The sequence below is a fragment of the Triticum dicoccoides genome, chromosome 2B (assembly GCF_002162155.2).
Source record: "Triticum dicoccoides isolate Atlit2015 ecotype Zavitan chromosome 2B, WEW_v2.0, whole genome shotgun sequence".
In the NCBI taxonomy this organism is placed as follows: domain Eukaryota; kingdom Viridiplantae; phylum Streptophyta; class Magnoliopsida; order Poales; family Poaceae; genus Triticum; species Triticum dicoccoides.
The window spans coordinates 558,703,031-558,726,006 of NC_041383.1; positions in this window are offsets into that span (position 1 = coordinate 558,703,031).

Consider the following 22,976-nt stretch of genomic DNA (forward strand, 5'->3'; position numbering starts at 1 on the left):
GTGCTGGGCCGGTTGGTGGCGCCAGGTAAGTGGCTGGGCTGCTGGTGGGCTACCAGGTAAGTCTTCTGCTCTTTTTTAATTTTTCTTTTCTGTTTTATTTTTATTTAATCTTTTGCCACTGTTTTGAATTTAAAATAATTCAAACAATGCCAAAAGCTCCTCTGAATATTTTTATTTTGCTAGATGGACTTTTCCAAAAGCTCATAAAATATTTCAGGGGTATTTGAAATTATATTCTAGTTATATGAATATAATTCAAATTCAAATAGCTAATGATTTAAATTCAAAGTCCCAAAAATAAATCCTTAAAAATGTTCAATATGCCAAAAATATTAAACATCTAAGAAGAGCATTTTGGAACAATGAATGAGATTTTAGGGTTTTTGCCCTTCTTTTATTTAGGGTATTGAGGCTTCTAAATTCCTCAGTTCAAGTTTCAAAAATTTAAACATGATGCACAGATGGAAGCAAGCATAGGTCAGGCCAGAACTAGGGATGTGACAACTCACCCCCACTAAACAAGAATCTCGACCCGAGATTCAAGTGTAGGGTAAGACGATGGGGAACGCGACCTAACACAATCTTCACGATCTAGGTTGCCCTTCATAAGAACATTGATTCGATCACCATCATTGTCTTGAAGTCTTGCTCTGAGAACTCCAACTATCATGACAACGAGAGGAAGGAAAGACCCTAAAAGAATTGTTCTTCTCGAAGGTCGAACAACTCAGGATTAACCCATGGAATGAGACATAGCAACATCTCTCGAGCTGAGAGACGAAGCACACATCCATAGGAATTGGAGTGAAGCAGATGACAAAGGTTCACTAGGTAGACAACAATTCCAGACTTAAGAATGTGGTGATCGGTTGTCAACGTAGCGAGGAGTTGAATTGCCATGATACCATAACGATGCACCTTAGGGAAGGTGACTCATAGAAATATCCCCTTAAGTGGCAAAAAGAATTACCTTTGATTCAAAGACCATTGAGACTCTTTAAACCAGCCTAAGGCAATTCTCGAGCGATCGTTTGGAGGGGGTCGGTAGAATGGCATACTCGGACTTGGATGATGTGGATTACCTTGTTGAAGACAACGTAATGGATGAATTTGCTTACCACCGGAAATGGAAGAGACCCATGGTAGAATGGCACATTGGCGGTGCAAGCTGGGAACAAAATGCAAATGCTGGGAATGATTCTGGTAACTGGGGAAGAACCGAACAATAGAGAGTGAATTCACTGTTTGAAAAGGTCATAGCATTGCCGAGGAAACTGAGAGGAATCCCGGTTAGTGCCGATGATAACATGTAGCGCTTGTGCGTGCTCTCAAGAACTTGAGCATTTCCACAATCATCAAGGTTTTACCAATATCCGTGTCAAGGGTGCTGACAACACAACATACTACTATGATGAATAGCGATGGACGATGCAGATGCAAAGGAGGATAACACTTTCTCAGATTTCACCTTAGCGAGGCCAGGGAACCAAAATCTGCATGATCGACCAAGGGACATTTAGCACTCGGCTTCTAATGTTCTCCTTGACGTGCTAGTGTATCCCATTCATAGATATGGTTTGATAACTAGAACATCAAGTAAAAGGTCAGACTTCGGGAGCAATAGAATCCATAAGGAACAGTTACGGAGGTAAATCCTACGAAATCCTTATGGGGAGGTGGCCAACTTCCTCAATCAAGATACTACAATAATAGGTCTTCCGGCTGGGTGTGTTGGCCACGACATCCACTTTACCGGTTATCGAGGGACCAATATTATAGTTCTTGGGAAATGTTCCAGCCATCATATCTGCCTGAGATTCAGATCTGGTTGGTGTCAGGATATTCCAGACTCATCGAGTCTAGGAAGAAAAATGAAAGTTTGCAACACAAATCGACGAAATGACGTTGCGAGATTCTCGGGAAATGAACTACGATAGCAAGCTCCAAAACATGAGCTGGTTCTGCTACACATGTGTGAACACGCTGCCTCAGACAAACATGAGCACATGGTAGTCTTACAATAAAACACTACCGAGTTCTGGTAGGGAACCATCATTGAGGATATAGGAATCTTGTGCATGAACTAGTATTTGCACAGCAAGTCCTTTTCCTTGAACAAATCAATCAGTGGCTTGGTGTGCTAGGGATACATAGGGAATGAAGATGATCAGTCTATCAGACCATAGAATACTTCGCACATGCATGACTGACCTGGGATGATTCCAGAGGAGCAAAAACAAACTTTCTCGAATTCACGACGGCAACTTACATCAAATGCACGTGAATCAAAGGAAGTCACTTCTTTCATCCAAACATATACTTCATAAACGGGCATGAAGAAAGTGCTTACACAAGTTTCCAACACTAGCTTAATGTTCAACAAAATCATGGAGGAGATAAGGATGTTGTCAATGGGCTCAACAACAATTCATCCGGGTTCCCTTTTAAAAGGAATTCCATAGTTAAGTGAACACGGTGATAGCATTGGTCAGACCCGAAAGATATAATGGTGTATGCTCGAGGAACAACCACGAGTAAGACAACATTACGAGCATCGTTGGTACTGATTTGACTTGACGATGGCCCACACTCAAATCAAAGGATTGATAAGACAATAGGTCCAACAACTGATCACAGGGACCAATCGATGAAGATATCATCTTTCTTCAACACACACTACACAAGAATATCCCTTTGGAACGAACTAAGTCAGACAAGCTTTTATCTTCCAACTCTCCAAGTTGTTGTCTAGCTTCACCAACTAGCTCAAGGATATCTAACACCGATTCTTGGAGAGAAGGTGGTTCATAAGAAAACCAACTTGATCACGAGCTCAACATAACGGTCAGGTGACGACCTGGTGATACTTCCGAGAAGACATTCAGAAAATCACGAACCACCGGTATGTTACTAAGCTCGAGAACAATCTCGCTTTTGAGGGCAAGACGATATGATCAAATGAGTGAGGACTTGAAATAATTCCTATCTCGTTGGTCGAGGAGTGCACCAGAAATAGGGACTAGGCAGCACAATCAGTCTTAGGGTGACGATTCAATAATCAACACGCTAAGAATGAGGTTATCGTCCATTTAACTACCAAGCAACAGAGTTGCTAGCAGTATTGATTTCACATGCCATGATTCATTTGTCGGCATTCCGGTTGCAATAACATAGGAACCGAGGAATGAACAATGATGGCAAGAAGTATCACTGTACCAAGAGTTCATAGGATGGTGTGCGATTCCTATAACAATCCCGATATAAAAGATGGTAATACTCCAAGGTAGGGCAGAACAAAAGCTGGATTAGCAATTTGATCTGCGAAGCACAACTTCTTTGACCCAATCCTGGATATGGAAGAGGTACTGGAGTTTGTTTCTCCTAGTCATTCCGCGATAGAATGGCTTGACGGACCACAAGAGTAATAGGCATCGATAAACGAACGCACGCATACTCTTGACTATCAATTGATAGACGAAGGTCAGTACACAACTAAAAAGGGACAACTCAAAGGAACATATAACTTCCTGAGTTGTGGATGCATAGATTAGTATGTCTAACCAAGTTCAACATAATTCTTCTGGATAACCCATGCAGAAAGGTTGAGCTGGCAGAGTCACAATATAGCATGGAGAACTCATCGAGAGCACTCTTGTTGTCATCTTTTGGTTCAGAAGAACTCCTGCCAAGAATGGTTCATGGTAATTGGAAGAAGGATGTACCACGAACCTCGAGGACTATCGCAAAGGTTACTAATAACCTAAAGGAACTAGCAAACACTATCAACATGAAGTAAGTAGAGTGAATCTCGGGTTCAAGAACCCAGGAATAGAATACCTACTCCTAAGTAGCACCATGAGATGCTTTCGAGAATGATGGCCAGAATCTTCACACTGGGAACACAAAACATTGCTAGATTACTAGGTGACTCCCTAAAACACCTAGGGTCATAATAATTATTCCAACATATATGTCGCGGCAATAAAGTACCTCAACTCACTAATTTGTGTGATTAATCTGACCAAAAGGACATCGGGAACGGGAAGAACGGATTTGCAAATGCATCAGACTGTTTAGAAACCTGGGATGACTCGGACAGCATAACGGCTATAAATGCTCAAAAAGATTTGAGACATGCTACAAAAATGGTGGCATAGCCACTCAGAAGCACAATACCAAGGTTTCGAGATCAACAGTTAACATACGGAAGTAATAGGAACTGAAACGAGGCTTAAGTCCAACAATCTATAAGTCTACGGATTAGTAACACGTGATCCTGATAGAAAGAAGAGATAGCCTAGTTCTTTAACCCCGTAGAAACGACAAGATGACTCAGATCAGAAGGGCATGAGGTATAAGGAGTAAAAAGAGCCTTACGTTCCATCCCACAATCAATTCCCTTACATAGCTAAAGCATTTCTAGACTCGACTTCGACCAGTTTGGCTTGGTAATCCTACAGGCAGTCAAGCTCTAATACCAACGCTGTCAGGACCCCGACTCAATGCCATATCGATCTAGCATGTAACACCTCATATCACTTTGCGGCCTCACGCATGGTATTCCCACGCGTGTCGCCTTACCTTTGCCCGGGACCGTTTGCGCCTTTTGGCACACGTATATGATAGTGTCGCTAGCATCCATATGATAAGGAGCCCGGGCTGACATGGCTAGTCGTAAACCCAAAGTGGCACAAACTTACAGGGACAGGCATCCATGACCCAGCATCGAACGTGTCGGCCATCAGCGAGTGAATCCAAGCTGTAGCACTGGGCTAGCAGGACTCCGGTGAACCGGGCTGTAGCGGGCTAACAGGACTCCGGTATTCATCGCGTGGCATTTCCCCGAAGGGACAGACACAGGAACGAAGAAGGACACATGCCGGCCAGCCTAAGTGTTCCGGAGCAGTAGCAAGCTACCATGGCTCGGTGGAAACACTAGGAGACATTTCCCGGTAAGAGAGGCTACTAAAGATAAACAACTAGATAGTCAGATCCCACACATACCAAGCATTTCAATAACATACACACAATATGCTCAATATGTGCAAACACAACATGGCATCACAACATGACTCTACGACTCAAGTATTTATTCAATAGGCTCCGAGGAGCGAGATATTACAAACATGGGTCTCATGACCCAACAATCAGAGCATACAAGTCAAAGCACATGCGGAAGCTTAACATGTTTGAGTACAGACATCTATAAATGAAAAAGGCTGAGAAGCCTGACTATCTACCAGATCCTGCCGAGGGCACAAGATCGTAGCTGAGGTAACAAGCTAAACGTCGAAGTCCACGTGGAACTACTAGTGAGACTGAAGTCTCTCTGCAAAACATAAAATAGGCAAACGTGAGTACAAATGTACCCAGCAAGACTTACATCAGAGCTAACTACATATGCATCATTATCAACAAAGGGGATGGTGGGGTTTAACTGCAGCAAGCCAGCTTTGACTCGGTGGCTATCCTGAACTACGACTGCAAGTAACTCTTTTGAGGTGGCGCACACGAGTCCACACATTCACCATATCAATACACCACTATGGATCCGCTCCCGTCTCCCTACGAGAACGCCATCCATAGCACTCACGCTTATCTTGCGTATTTTAGAGTATCCACTTTCACTTGTCTATGAACTGACATAAGCAACCCAGAAGTCCTTTTCCGCGGACACGGCTATTCGAATAGATGATGTTAACCCTGCAGGGGTGTACTTCTTCACACACGCTCTCACCACTTACCGCCGTTTACACGACATGTACTCGGCAACCTTCAAGCGGAAGCCCAACGTGGGTGTCTGCCACGGCCTGCCTAAACACTCAAGTCTCTAGTCCAGGTTTATCGCCTATTCGGGTTCCATCCATGAGGAGATCCGGCCGGAGTTTCACTCACATCCCCAAACGATGTGAACAGGGTTCCGTGACACCAAACGGGCGCCCGGTATACCCGGCCACGTGCCTACCGCATCACAGCCCACCCCTCCGGTCAGCGCTGCCCACGGCCTCCAGCATACTACAAACACCAGAAACTACTTGCAACTCCTGGACAGAGGACAAGGGTGATCAAGAAGCCGAGAGGGTCCATTGGTTTCGGGCCCAATGCGTGGTAGTAGCTGAATCATGGATCACAAACACAGAACTCAGTTCCTAAGGACGGCTGCAATGAGACAACCCACCATGTACTCCTACATGGCCTCTCACCGCTACCTTTACCAAATCGTGTTCACACACTTAGCTCACACACAATAGGACATGTTCACACACCTCTGATTCATTCCCGATGAATCAGACCTGACACAACTCTAAGCAGTAGTAGGCATGACAAACAAGCAAGAATGAGTAGGCACAACAGGGCTCAAACAACTCCTACTCATGCTAGTGGGTTTCATCTATTTACTGTGGAATGACAGGTCATGCAGAGGATAAAGGGGTTCAGCTACCGTAGCAAGTAACAGATGAATCGTTGTTGTCCTAATGCAGTAAAAGAGAGCAGGAGCGAGAGAGTGGGATTTTATCGGAATGAACAAGGGGGTTTTGCTTGCCTGGCACTTCTGAAGATAACATTGAGTCTTCATCAGTGTCAACGATCACATCGTCGGTACAACGTCTACCGAGGGGGAACAACACCAGCAAACACAGAAGAAACACGATCAATGTAATGCACAATATGATGCATGCTATGACATGGCAATATGAATGTGTTTTGAGCTAATGCACCTAGCTATGATTTAAATGAAGTTGGTTTGAATACATGATTCAAATTCAAACTCCATATGTGATTATTTAAACGCTCTTTATTTGTTTTGTCCAAAACAGAGGACAAACATTGTTCAAACATGCATGAAAATGGTACAGATGGATTCCTTGAATTTTTCTGATAATTTTTCATATATAATTTATTTAATTTGGAGTTACGGTTGAATTTCTATGAATTTTAGAAGTTTTGGACATTTTCTGAAAATATTAAATCATTTAAGATTTATTTAAATTCCAGAAAGGAATTATTGCGACAGCATGACGTTGGCATGACGTTAGCAGGTCAACAGGGGCTGGTCCGGGTCAAACCTTAGCAGTGGGGCCCACTGGTTAGTGACTCAGGTGACTAACAGAGTTAATTAACTCTAACTAATCAAATTAATAGTCACGGGGCCCACTGTCAGTGTCGGCAAGGGGTAATTAGTTTAACTAATTCGATTAGTGCTAATCCTAACTAGCTAACAGGGCTGGGCCCCACCTGTCATGGACACAGGGGGGGTCCCGCCGTGGTCAAAGTGGGTCAAACCCACCGGCGGCTTGACGCCGGCGAGGCCAGACGCGGTGGCGAGCCTCGGGTTTTGCCCACATGGCTCGGTTTGGCGCGCGGAGCACAGCTTCGGGATGCGGACGGGTGCCGGCGACGAGCTCGGCGGCGGCCGAAGCTCGGGTGCAAGTGGGGATGGGGCTGTGGTGCGCAAACAAGCACGGCGAGGTACCACGGAGGCTCTACGCGATGCGGGGAGCGCGTTGGGCGCATGCCCGGGACCAAATGGTCACCGGAGCATCACCGACGACGAGTGCGGGCGGCGGTGCGTGTGGTTGGATGTGGTGCGGCAGCTACGGCGTGCGAGAGAGGAAGCGGAGAGGGGGAGCAGGAGCAGGAGCTCACGGCGATGACGACGGAACGCTCGGCGAGGTCGGGGACGGTCCGGAACCGACGAATTTGACGGTGATGGCCGGCGGGTCCGAGGTAGAAGACGAGCCCGGTGAGGTCGTTCGGGGGCTTCTGGAGGGGCGTGGCTCGGTGAGGTGGGTCAAGGACGGAGTGACGGAGATTGTGGGCTAGTCGGGGAAGCGAGGGAGGCCCGGTGGCCGTGGTGGAAGTGGACGGCGGCGACGAGCGCGCTCGGGCGCGAGAGGGGGAGAGCAGAGAAGGGAGAAGGGGTCGGGAGAGAGTGAGAGGGAGGAGCGAGGGGGCTGCGTGGCCTCACCCGAAGAGGCCAGGGCGAAGCGGCAAGCAGGAGGTGGTCGGGGCGGCGTCGGCGCTCGCCACGCCTCGCCTCTGTCCTTCTGGCGAGGGAGGAAGACGACAGGGGGGGGGGGAAGCGGCGGTGGGCTGGGCCGTGCTGGGCCGGTTGGTGGCGCCAGGTAAGTGGCTGGGCTGCTGGTGGGCTACCAGGTAAGTCTTCTGCTCTTTTTTAATTTTTCTTTTCTATTTTATTTTTATTTAATCTTTTGCCACTGTTTTGAATTTAAAATAATTCAAACAATGCCAAAAGCTCCTCTGAATATTTTTATTTTGCTAGATGGACTTTTCCAAAAGCTCATAAAATATTTCAGGGGTATTTGAAATTATATTCTAGTTATATGAATATAATTCAAATTCAAATAGCTAATGATTTAAATTCAAAGTCCCAAAAATAAATCCTTAAAAATGTTCAATATTTTTGGTTTGGATCAAAACCCTTGCCAAAAATATTAAACATCTAAGAAGAGCATTTTGGAACAATGAATGAGATTTTAGGGTTTTTGCCCTTCTTTTATTTAGGGTATTGAGGCTTCTAAATTCCTCAGTTCAAGTTTCAAAAATTTAAACATGATGCACAGATGGAAGCAAGCATAGGTCAGGCCAGAACTAGGGATGTGACAGTAAGAGATAGCGAGTCGCATCTCCAAAGATAGCTAAAGGCTAGCGAGCATGTGCTTATGCAGGTTAGGCAGGAGAAAAACAATCTCCAAGATGCCAACATCCGGCTGGGCGTCGAATTATCAGATGTTCGAGCTCAGCTGGCGGACTCCGTGAAGGAGAACAGAAGGTTTTGTCGCGACATTTATGGTAAGTGCTTAAACGAACTGCAGTACAGTTCGGCAAGGAAGCATATTAAAAGAGTTTATATTTGTAGGTATGTTGACGGGCCGTCCTGAAGAGGAGATGCCCGGGTCCGCAGGCGATTTACTGCAAGATCTCTCACAGCTGCACGAACGAGTTCGGCAGGTGATGCCAGGTATTGCCCAGGCCTTGTGGCCATCCACTTCCCTGCCAGGAGGCATGGGGGAGCTCGTGGATATGCTCCAAGGAGCACGGTGGCGCTTCCAGTTGTGGAGGGTGTTAGCCTGCCGACAAGGTGCAAGGGAAGCCTGGGCCATGGTGAAGACGTGCTACACCAAGCTTGACCCAAACCATATGGCCTAAGTCGGACCGACAGGGCCAGATGGGCAAGAGATTCCCGTGAGTCTGGTGTATGACCCGGTAGCGTTAGCCGCAAAGTATTCCCAACAGGATTGCAAGCTAGATAGCCAGTTGGATGGTATAGAGGAAGAATATAGTCAGTCCAAGTGACTATGTAATTCAATGGACATATGTAGTCCCTAGCCGGATTAAAAATCTTTTGTCATGGCGGACCTTTTTGCTTCAGCCCCTGGATCCGACAGTTCGGGGTGTATCCGAATACCCGCTCAGTTATGCAAAACCGGGGTATGCGTGGAAACCAGGCGTAGGGGTCATAAGTGCTTGAACAGACAAGTACCCAACTAGTTATGTTATATTACATGGGTAGTAAGAAACATCTTCCAGGGAGAATAGTTCCGTTAGGGGTTCCTTTCCCTGGGTACGCATGCATCGATGTACATGTCCGAACTGCGAACAAAAACGCAGGATACAAAACATCTAGGGATTCACGTTGTAATAAACGAAATAAACATCTTTTGTTCACCAACCGAATATTCCCTTAAGAACGCTAGCTTTCGTCTTCACCCAGTCTGAGGTACACATCCGGCTGAACTGGTAGTAACAATCGCAGAGGTGCTCCCCTTATGCCCTAGCCGAATTAACGGGAACATAGGGCATAAACACAAGACCCAGGCAACCCAACATGGCCACATCTTAAGTCATATCGATGCATATAATGGTGAAGAAAAGGCACATATGTAAAAAGAACGCATATGTGATAGGCAGGAAGCCATGAAAGTAATTATATTTATCTTTCGTATAGGAAGCCCCTAGGTGTGGTGAACACACATAGTGCGGCCGGAGTCATCCGAGCATCCTTACTGTATTGAATGCTTTTTGTGAAGAAGGGAAAAAGGGTGAGAAAGGAAAAAAAGGGGGGAACATAATTAAAAGAGCAGGGGTAAGGAGACAAACACTGAGTTCGGCACTAGGCGTAGAATCTCCGGAGTCTGGCCGCGTTCCATGGGTTCGGCTCAAGTCTGTTATCGGATGCATTACGAAGGCGGTACGCTCCTCCGGTGAGAACTTTATCAATAATGAAGGGACCCTCCCAGTTAGGTTTGAGCTTGTCCTTCTTCTTCTCCGGTAGGCGTAGAACGAGTTCGTCAACATTATAAGTTTTGGCCCACACTTCTCTGCTTTGATAGTGTCGAGCCTGCTGCTGATAGAATGCGGAACGGGCTTTTGCGACGTCGCGCTCCTCCTCCAGGGCATCTAAGATGTCCTGCCGATCTAACTCGGCTTCCTTCTCTTCGTACATGCGCACGCGAGGTGATTCATGGATTATGTCACAGGGTAGTATAATTTCTGCACCATACACCATAAAAAATGGTGTGTATCCGGTGGTGCGATTCAGCGTGGTCCGCAGCCCCCAGAGTACGGAGTCGAGCTCCTCAACCCAGTGCGTGTCCAATTCTGTCAAGGATCGCACTAGTCTGGGTTTGATGCTGCTCATGATGACACCATTTGCACGTTCGACCTGTCCGTTTGTTTGGGTATGGTAGATGAAGGCGTAATCGAGCTTAATGCCCATGTTGCCACACCAAGTTTTCACTTCATCGGCTGTGAAGTTTGAGCCATTGTTAGTGATGATACCGTGGGGGACGCCGTAATGGTGTACAACCCCTGATATGAAGTCTATCATTGGTCCGGATTCGGCCATTTTAACTGGTTTGGCTTCTATCCATTTGGTGAACTTGTCCACCATGACCAATAAGTATTTTTTCTTATGGCTTCCCCCTTTAAGAGGTCCGACCATATCCAGCCCCCAGACCGCGAAGGGCCAGGTTATGGGGATTGTTTGGAGAGCGGTAGGGGGCATATGGCTCTGATTGGCAAAGAGCTGGCAACCGACGCAGTGTTGGACAAGGTCCTGTGCATCTGCCCGGGCTGTCGGCCAATAAAAACCTGTACGGAAGGCTTTGCTGACAAGTGCACGAGCCGCAGCATGGTGCCCGCCGAGTCCGGCATGGATTTCACCCAAGAGCTACCGCGCTTCCTCTTCGGAGATGCATCTTTGGAGCACTCCGGTGGCGCTTTTCTTATAGAGTTCTCCCTCATGGACTTTGTAGGCCTTGGAACGCCGCACAATACAACATGCTTCATTTTGGTCCTCGGGGAGCTCCTGCCTATTTAGGTAGGCCAAGAAAGGCTCGGTCCACAAGGTGATTACAGCCATGATTTCGTGGGACGAAGGTGTTATTTCGGTGGCGGAGCCCCCGATTACATCAGATGGTTCGGAATCTAGGGTTGTATCCGGAGCCGGGCTAGTGTTGCCGGACTCCCCTTCCCATACCACGGATGGCTTGAACAGCTTTTCCAAGAATATATTGGGTGGGACAGGGTCGCGTTTAGCACCGATGCGGGCGAGGATATCCGCTGCTTGATTGTTTTCTCGAGCCACATGGTGGAATTCGAGCCCCTCGAACCGAGTTGACATTTTGAGGACGGCATTGCGGTATGCCGCCATTTTCGGATCCTTGGCATCAAAGTCTCCGTTTATTTGTGATATTGCGAGGTTTGAGTCCCCGCGCACTTCCAGGCATTGAATGCCCATAGAAACTGCCATCCGAAGACCATGCAACAGGGCCTCGTATTTGGCTGCGTTGTTGGAGTCTGTGTATAATATTTGGAGTACGTATTGGACCGTGTCTCCGGTGGGGGATGTCAGGACTACACCCGCTCCCAATCCGGCCAGCATTTTAGAGCCGTCGAAGTGCATGATCCAGTTGGAGTACGTGTCGTACTCTTTAGGGAGTTCGACTTCTGTCCATTCGGCGACGAAGTCAGCCAATACTTGCGACTTAATGGCCCGCTGTGGTTTGTATGTTATGTCGAACGGAAGGAGCTCGATGGCCCATTTAGCAATCCATCCCTTGGCGTCTCGGTTGTTTATTATGTCGTTGAGTGGTACTTCAGAGGCCACCGTAATCGAACACTCTTGAAGGTAGTGTCGTAGCTTCCGAGATGCCATGAAGACCGCGTATGCTATCTTTTGATAGTATCGGGATTTGCATGGAGTGAGGACAGTGGACACATAATATACCGGTTTTTGCAGAGGGAACTTGTATCTGTCTGCTTCTCGTTCGATGACGAGCACTGCGCTTACAACCTGATGTGTTGCAGCAATGTATAATAGCATAGGTTCGCCAGTATTTGGCACGGTCAGGACTGGATTGTTGGCCAATAGGGTCTTTATTTCATCCAGTCCGGCCGCGGCTGCATCCGTCCACACGAAGTGTTCGGTGCACCGTAGAAGGCGGGAAAGAGGTAGTGCCTGTTCTCCTAATCATAATCATCATAGGCTAGCTTCTAGGGTTTAGCATTAAGGATCCCTGTGTGGATGGAGGCGGGGGTGCGGATGCTCATATAGATGATGAGGGAGTGTACTATGTCGCGGCGACTTATAGCATTAAGGATCCCTTGTTTCATGCAATTTTTGCAGAAGAGTGAGATTGCGTCTTCCTTACGATAGTCCTTGACCATGTTTATCACAAGGAGGAATCCGGCCCAGTAGCAATATACTGTCTCTTGGGGCTCTTGTCTGATATGGGAGAGACAACTTAAGTCTGGGTGGGTGGGCATAGTTAAATCTGGATTCTAATCCGATCTAACACCCAGGGGCAGAGGGGCTTCTGGGCTTGGCAGCTCGGGCTCCGGGATGTTGCCCAATTTTTCCGGCCCGTTGCCCGATTCTAAGTTTGGGGTCTGGGTCATGTCCTCCCGCGAACGGGTATCTGGCATAGAGAGCTCGGTGATCCAGACATAGTTCGTCCTCAAAGTAGAGGGATAATCCATGTGTGGCTCTTCCACTACCGCTATCTCGTGGGTGACCGGTGAGGATTTAATATCCCTTTGGTCGGGTTTAAGCCCAATCCGATCATAGTCTGTAGCGACTCCCAAAGCGGCGATGCAATGCAAGAGCTCATTAAGGGAGGAGAGCTCCATTGGATCCATCTGCTTAGCGAGTTCCGAATTGATGTGGGGGCTGTTTTTGATGACCCGAGAGGTCATCGTCGGTGCGGCAGCCGATAGGGCGGCCATGACGAAGCCGCCTAGCCGGAGAGTTTGGCCTACCGCCAGTGCTCCCCCAGAAGTGATCTTGTCCTTGACAACGAGACGAGCCATCAAGCCTTGCAGCGACGACATAGAGGAACTCTCAAGGAAAGCACCAATGTCGGTGTCAAAACCGGCAGATCTCGGGTAGGGGGTCCCGATCTGTGCGTCTAAGGCTAATCATAACAGGAGGCAAGGGACATAATGTTTTACCCAGGTTCGGGCCCTATTGATGGAGGTAAAACCCTACTTCCTGCTTGATTGATCTTGATGATATGAGTATTACAAGAGTTGATCTACCACGAGATCGTAGAGGCTAAACCCTAGAAGCTAGCCTATGATGATTATGATTCCTCTTCTACGGACTAAACCCTCGGGTTTATATAGACATCGGAGGGGGCTAGGGTTTACACAGAGTCGGTTACAAAGAAGGAGATCTAATATCCGGATCGCCAAGCTTGTCTTCCACGCAAAGGAGAGTCCCATACGGACACGGGACAAAGTCTTGAGTCTTGTATCTTCACGGTCCAACAGTCCGTCCAAAGTATATAGTCCGGCTGTTCGGATACCCCGTAATCTAGGACTCCCTCAGTGGGCCCTACTTATAATCCACAAGTATAGGGGCTCACAATAGTTTTCGAGGGTAGAGTATTCAACCCAAATTTATTGATTCGACACAAGGGGAGCCAAAGAATATTCTCAAGTATTAGCAGTTGAGTTGTCAATTCAACCACACCTGGATAACTTAGTATCTGCAGCAAAGTATTTATTAGCAAAGTAGTATGGAAGTAGAGGTAACAGTAGCAAAAGTAAAAGTAGCAGTTTTGTAGTAATTGTAGCAGCAGCAACGGTAAAGTAAATAAGCAAAGCACAATATGTGAAAAGCTCGTAGGCATTGGATCAGTGATGGATAATTATGTCGGATGCGGTTCACCATGTAACAGTTATAACATAGGGTGACACAGAACTAGCTCAAATTCATCAATGTAATGTAGGCATGTATTCCGAATATAGTCATGCGTGCTTATGGAAAAAACTTGCATGACATCTTTTGTCCTACCCTCATGTGGCAGCGGGGTCCTAATGAAAACTAAGGGATATTAAGGCCTCCTTTTAATAGAGTACCGGACCAAAGCATTAGCACTTAGTGAATACATGAACTCCTCAAACTACGGTCATCACCGAGAAGTATCCCGATTATTGTCACTTCGGGGTTGTAGGATCATAACACATAATAGGTGACTATGGACTTGCAAGATAGGATCAAGAACTCACATATATTCATCAAAACATAATAGGTTCAGATCTGAAATCATGGCACTCGGGCCCTAGTGACAAGCATTAAGCATAGCAAAGTCATAGCAACATCAATCTCAGAACATAGTGGATTCTAGGGATCAAACCCTAACAAAACTAACTCAATTACATGGTAAATCTCATCCAACCCATCACCGTGCAGCAAGCCTACGATGGAATTACTCACGCACGGCGGTGAGCATCATGAAATTGGTGATGGAGGATGGTTGATGATGATGACAGCGACGAATCCCCCTCTCAGGAGCCCCGAACGGACTCCGGATCAGCCCTCCCGAGAGAGATTAGGGCTTGGCGGCGGCTCCGTATCGTAAATCGCGATGAAACTTTCTCTCTGATTTTTTTCTCCGTGAAAGGAAATATATGGAGTTGGAGTTGAGGTCGGTGGACGTCCAGGGAGCCCACGAGGCTGGGGGCACGCCCTAGGGGAGAGGGCACGCCCCCACCCTCATGGACAGGGTGTGGGCCCCCTGACGTTGGTTCTTTCGCCAGTATTTTTTATTAATTCTGAAAAGTTGCTCCGTGGATTTTCAGTTCATTCCAAGAACTTTTATTTCTGCATGAAAATAACACCATGGCAGTTCTGCTGAAAACAACGTCAGTCTGGGTTAGTTCCATTCAAATCATGCAAGTTAGAGTCCAAAACAAGGGCAAAAGTGTTTGGAAAAGTAGATACAACGGAGACATATCAACCCCCCCAGGCTTAAACCTTTCCTTGTCCTCAAGCAATTCAGTTGACAAACTGAAAGTGATAAAGAAAAACTTTTACAAACTTTGTTTGCTCTTGTTGTTGCAAATATGTAAAGCCAACATTCAAGTTTTCAGCAAAGATTATGAACTAACCATATTCACAATAACACTTAGGTCTCATGTTTACTCATATCAATGGCATAATCAACTAGCGAGCAATATTAATAAATCTCAGATGACAACACTTTCTCAAAACAATCATAATATAATATAACAAGATGGTATGTCGCTAGCCCTTTCTGAGACCGCAAAACATAAATGCAGAGCACCTATAAAGATCAAGGACTGACTAAACATTGTAATTCATGGTAAAAGAGATCCAGTCATAGTCATACCCAATATAAACTAATAGTAATGCATGCAAATGACAGCGGTGCTCTCCAGCGGGTGCTTTTTAATAAGAGGGTGATGACTCAACATAAAAGTAAATAGATAGGCCCTTCGCAGAGGGAAGCAGGGATTTGTAGAGGTGCTAGAGCTCGATTTTGAAATAGAGATGAATAGAATTTTGAGCAGTATACTTTCACTGTCAACATAACAACTATGAGATCTCAATATCTTCCATGCTACACACATTATAGGCGGTTCCCAAACAGAATGGTAAAGTTTATACTCCCCCACCACCAACAAGCCTCAATCCATGGCTTACCCGAAACAACGGGTGCCTACAACTAGCAACAATTCTGGGGAAGTTTTGTTTGTAATTATTTTGATTTGATTTGAGCATGGCACTGGGCATCCCAGTGACCAGCCATTTTCTCGTGAATGAGGAGCAGAGTCCACTCCTCTTGAGAATAACCCGCCTAACATGGATGATATAGACAATCCTAGTTGATACATGAGCTGTTCGAGCATACAAAACAGAATTTCATTTGAAGGTTTGGAGTTTGGCACACACAAATTTACTTGTAACGGCAGGTAGATGCCGCATATAGGAAGGTATGGTGGACTTATATGGAATAACTTTGGGGTTTATGGAGTTTGGATGCACAAGCAGTATTCCCGCTTAGTACAGGTGAAGGCTAGCAAGAGACTAGGAAGCGACCAACTGAGAGAGCGACAACAGTCATGAACATGCATTAAAATTAATCAACACCGAGTGCAAGCATGAGTAGGATATAATCCACCATGAACATAAACATCGTGAAGGCTATGTTGATTTTGTTTCAACTACATGCATGAACATGTGCCAAGTCTAGTCACTCGAATCATTCAAAGGAGGATACCACACTATCATACCACATCACAACCATTTTAATAGCATGTTGGCACGCAAGGTAAACCATTATAAACTCCTAGCTAATTAAGCATGGCATAAGCAACTATAATCTCTAATTGTCATTGCAAACATGTTTATTCATAATAGGCTGAATCAGGAACGATGAACTAATCATATTTACAAAAACAAGAGAGGTCGAGTTCATACCAGCTTCTCTCATCTCAATCAGTCCATCATATATCGTCATTATTGCCTTTCACTTGCACGACCAAACAGTGTGTATAATAATAATAGTGCATGTGCATTGGACTAAGCTGGAATCTGCAAGCATTCAATTCAAGGGAGAATACAAGGTAATATGGGCTCTTGGTTAAATCAACAATCATGCATATGAGAGCCACTCAACATTTTCATCATGGTCTTCTCCTCTCGACCCCCAAAGGAAAGGAAAGAAATAAAACTATTTACATGGGAAAGCTCCCAACAAGCAAAAGAAGAACAAGAAATCTTTTTGGGTTTCCTTTTAATTACTACTACAAGCATGGAAAGTAAGCTAACTATTTTTTTGTTTTTCTTAAGGTTTATCAAACACACAAGAAGAAAGCTAGAAAAAGAAATTATACTAGCATGGATAGTACAATGAAAAAGTATGAGCACCGATGACTAGAATGAGCGTGTGAACGTGAATGTAACGTCGGTAAGAAGTACATACTCCCCCAAGCTTAGGCTTTTGGCATAAGTTGGTCTACGCCCATGGATCATGGCTACTCTCTCCGGTGTAATGAGGAGTGTCATCATACTGCCACTGGCTGGCGATCTCCTCCAGATCCCACTGATAAAATGACGGACGATAAGGGTCAAGTAGTGGTTCCGGCTCGGGCTCTAGAGCTGATGTCTGGCCCCGGTATGCATAGACGGCCTCCGACAAGATGAGGCAAGGGCCTGCAGTTAAATCAAACAAAGAGGGCACAGGCAAGATAATAGTCTCACTGTGTTTCTTATGAAATCTCAAATTATACTTAAGCATATTCTCATCAGTTTTAACAATAAACTCATGCACTACCATGCTCTTATAATCTAGAAAAGTAGGAGGCAACGGTTTTTCCTCTTTCTCAAAATGGCCAATAGGTATCCTGAAATGTTTAGCAAGGCGTGAAGCATAGATACCTCCAAAGATGGGGCCCTTTGTACGGTTCAGACTTAATCGTTTAGCAATAATAGCGCCCAAACTAACAGAGTTATCATGAAATAAAGCATGGAACAAAATAATAATATCAGGAACACTAAGGTTTCCACAGTTTCCACGACCAATTAAGCATCGACTAGCAAATATTGCAAAGTAGCATAAAACAGGAAAATGTATGCTAGTAATTCTTGCATCGGAAACTTTCCTCGTATCCCCTACAGTAATAGTATCAATAAATCCATCCACCTCTTTACGATGTGGTTCCTCTAAGCTGCCCCCGAAAGTTATCTTGCAAACCGTGCAAAATTCATATAGTGACATCTCCCTAGCCACATCATATAAATGAAACTCTACTGAAGGAGGTGATTTCTTAGGATAAAAGTAGAAATTTTGCACGAAAGTATTGGTGAGTAAGAGATACTGTTCGATCTGGTCATGGAGGAAGTTGGTGAGGCCCGCATTATCAACCAACGAATAAAAATCATCATGAATCCCGGCTGCTTTCAAGAAATCATCACAAGGCCATTCACATGGCCGTACTTCCACCACACGAGGGACATTATACTTGGGCTTTTCATTCTCCTTAGCTTGTTTATCCTTAGAGCCTTGGCTAGAAGAGCCCCTCAAGAAAAATCTCTTCATCTTTTTCTAAAAGTTTCTGAAATTTTTAGTAACTCAAAATAAAAGTGAATCGAACTCAACAAAATTGATAGCAACTACTCCCACAAGTGCCTAGAGCCTATATCATGCATTAGAATTACTTGGGACCACATAAATTTGACATGCAACCTCAAGAAAAGGGTCACTTAGGCAGAAACAATTTGCAATGTATAAAGCACTAGAACAAAAACTAATTGGACCATTGGAGGAGTCACATACCAAAGAACAATCCCCCAAAGCAGTTTTATGAATGGAGCTTTGAGCAAGGAGATCGAAAATGGCAGCAAGGTGAGCTAGAACTCGTGCTTGAGCTGGATGGTGATTTTTTTGGGAGGAAGAAGAAGTGTGTGGGTGCAGGAATAAGTGGAGGGGGGCCACCATTTGCCCATGAGGCAGGGGGCACGCCCTATAGGGGTGGGCGCGCCCTGGACCCTCGTGGCCAGGTGCCAGCTCCCCCTGCTGTGTTCTTAGTGCAGATATTCTCAAATATTCCAGAAAAAATCGTATTAAATTTGCAGGGCATTTGGAGAACTTTTACTTTCAGGGTATTTTATATTGCATGGTTAATTCAGAAAACAGACAGAAAATGCTATTTTTACTTTATTTAATCTAAATAACATAAAGTAAAAGGAGGGTACAGAAGGTTGTGCCTTCTAACTTCATCCATCTCATGCTCGTCAAAAGTAATCCACTAACAAGGTTGATTAAGTCTTGTTAACAAACTCATTCCGAATAACATAAAACCGGAGAAATTTCGAATAACACTAGGTTACCTCAACAGGGATATGTACATCTCCAATAATAAGAATATCATATTTTTTCTTGACAGTAGGAAGAGGAAATTCAAAACCTCCAATAAATAATAGTTGGAATTTTTCCAATAGAATTGATGCTAGGAACTTGAGGTTGTTTCCTCGGAAAGTGTATAGTATGCTCATTACCAATAACAAGAAAAGTGGCATTGCCTTTGTTGCAATCAATAATAGCCCCTGCAGTATTCAAAAAGGGTCTACCAAGGATAATCGACATACTATCGTCCTCGGGAATATCAAGAATAACAAAGTTCGTTAAGATAGCAACGTTTGCAACCACAATAGGCACATCCTCACAAATACCGACAGGTATAGCAGTTGATTTATCAGCCTTTTGCAAAGATATTTCAGTAGGTGTCAACTTATTCAATTCAAGTATACGATATAAAGAGAGAGGCATAACACTAACACCGGCTCCAAGATCACATAAAGCAGTTTTAACATAGTTTCTTTTAATGGAGCATGGCATAGTTGGTACTTCTGGATCTCCAAGTTTCTTAGGTATTCCACCCTTAAAAGTATAATTAGCAAGCATGGTGAAAATTTCGGCTTCCAGTATCTTTCTTTTATTTGTGATAATATCTTACATGTATTTAGCATAAGGATTCACTTTAAGCATATCAGTCAAACGCATACGCAAAAAGATAGGTCTAATCATTTCAGCAAAGCGCTCAAAATCCTCATCATCCTTTTTCTTGGATGGCTTAGGAGGAAAAGGCATGGGTTTCTGAACCCATGGTTCTCTTTGTTTACCGTGCTTCCTAGCAACAAAGTCTCTCTTATCATAACGTTGATTCTTTGATTGTGGGTTATCAAGATCAACAACAGGTCCAATCTCTACATCATTATTATTGCTAGGTTGAGCATTGACATGAACATTATCATTAGGTTCATGTTCATCACCAGATTGTGTTTTCAGTATCAGAAATAGAAATATCATTGGGATTCTCAGGTGTGTCTACAACAGGTTCACTAGAAGCATGCAAACTCATATCATTTTTCTTTTTCTTCTTTCTAGAAGGACTAGGTGCATCTACATTATTTCTCTAAGAATCTTGCTCAATTCTCTTAGGGTGGCCTTCAGGATACAAAGGTTCCTGAGTCATTTTACCAGTTCTAGTAGCCACTCTAATAGCAAAGTCATGTTTATTATTTAATTCATTGAGCAAATCACTTTGAGCTTTAAGTACTTGTTCTGCTTGAGTGGTAACCATAGAAGCATATTTGCTAATGAGTTTAAGTTCACCTTTAACTCTAGCCATATAATCACTCAAGCGTCCAATCATGTAAGCATTACTCTTTAATTCTCTACCAACATAAGCATTGAAATTTTCTTGTCTAGCCATAAAGTCATCAAATTCATCCAAGCATTGGCTAGCAAACTTAGTAGACGTGATTTCAACTTTATCATATCTATAGAGAGAATTTACCTTTACTACCCGTGTTGGGTTATCAAGACCATGTGTTTCTTCAATAGGTGGTATATTAAGACAATGTATTTCTTCAACAGGAGGTAAATTCTTAACATCTTGAGCTTTAATACCTTTTTCTTTCATAGATTTCTTTGCCCCTTGCATATCTTCAGGACTAAGAAATAGAACACCCCTCTTCCTCGGAGTTGGTTTAGGAGTTGGCTCGGGAGTTGGCTCAGGAATTGGCTCAGGAAGAGTCCAATTATTTTCATTAGTTAACATATTATTCAATAGCAATTCACCTTGATCGACTGTTCTTTCCCTGAAAACACAACCAACACAACTATCCAGGTGGTCCTTGGAAGCATCAGTTAGTCCATTATAAAAGATATCAAGTATTTCATTTTTCTTAAGAGGATGATCAGGCAAAGCGTTAAGTAACCGGAGAAGCCTCCCCCAAGCTTGTGGGAGACTCTCTTCTTCAATTTGCACAAAATTATATATTTCCCTCAAGGCAGCTTGTTTCTTATGAGCAGGGAAATATTTAGCAGAGAAGTAATAAATCATATCCTAGGGACTATGCACACAACCAGGATCAAGAGAATTAAACCAAGTTTTAGCATCACCCTTTAATGAGAATGGAAATATCTTAAGGATATAGTAGTAGCGGGATTTCTCATCAGTAGGGTGGCTATATCATTCAATTTAGTAAGATGTGCCACAACAGTTTCAGATTCATAGCCATAAAAAGGATCAGATTCAACCAAAGTAATTATCTCAGGATCGACAGAGAATTCATAATCCTTATCAGTAACAAAGATAGGTGAAGTAGCAAAAGCAGGGTCATATTTCATTCTAGCGTTCAAAGTTTTCTGTTTTAGTTTAGCTAATAACTTCTTAAGATCAGATCTATTATTGAAATCAAGAAAATCTCTAGCAGTTTCTTCATCCATAACATAACCCTCAGGAACAACAGGCAATTCATACTTAGGGGGAGAACCTTCATCATCACTATCTTCAATAATTTCATTTTCAATAATTACATTCTCTCTAACCCTAGCAAGTTGTTCATCAAGATATTCACCTAATGGCACACTAGTATCAAGCACAGAAGTAGTTTCATCATAAGTATCATGCATAGTAGAAGTGGCATCATCAATAATATGCGACATATCAGAATTAAGAGTAGAGGCAGGTTTAGGTGTGGCAAGCTTACTCATAACAGAAGGAGAATCTAGTGCAGAGCTAGATGGCAGTTCCTTACCTCTCCTCGTAGTTAAGGGATAAATCTTAGAACTTTCATGTTTCAAGTTCCTCATAGTGACCAACAGATATAAATCCCAAGTGACTCAAATAATAGAGCTATGCTCCCCAGCAACGGTGCTAGAAAATAGTCTTGATAACCCACAAGTATAGGGGATCACAACAGTTTTCGAGGGTAGAGTATTCAACCCAAATTTATTGATTCGACACAATGGGAGCCAGAGAATATTCTCAAGTATTAGTAGTTGAGTTGTCAATTCAACCACACCTGGATAACTTAGTATCTGCAGCAAAGTATTTAGTAGTAAAGTAGTATGGAAGTAACGGTAACAGTAGCAAAAGTAACAGTAGCAGTTTTGTAGTAATTGTAATAGCAGCAACGGTAAAGTAAATAACCAAAGCACAATATGTGAAAAGCTCGTAAGCATTGGATCAGTGATGGATAATTATGTCAGATGCGGTTCATCATGTAACAATTATAACATAGGGTGACACAGAACTAGCTCCAATTCATCAATGTAATGTAGGCATGTATGCTGAATATAGTCATGCGTGCTTATGGAAAAGAACTTGCATGACATCTTTTGTCCTACGCTCCCGTGGCAGCGGGGTCCTAATGGAAACTAAGGGATCTTAAGGCCTCCTTTTAATAGAGTATTGGACCAAAGCATTAGCACTTAGTGAATACATGAACTCCTCAAACTACGGTCATCATCGAGAAGTATCCCGATTATTGTCACTTCGGGGTTGTCGGATCATAACACATAGTAGGTGACTATAGACTTGCAAGATAGGATCAAGAACTCACATATATTCATGAAAACATAATAGGTTCAGATCTGAAATCATGGCACTCGGGCCCTAGTGACAAGCATTAAGCATAGCAAAGTCATAGCAACATCAATCTCAGAACATAGTGGATACTAGGGATCAAACCCTACCAAAACTAACTCGATTACAGGGTAAATCTCATCCAACCCATCACCGTCCAGCAAGCCTACGATGCAATTACTCACGCACGGCGGTGAGCATCATGAAATTGGTGATGGAGCATGGTTGATGATGACGACGGTGACGAATCCCCCGCTCTGGAGCCC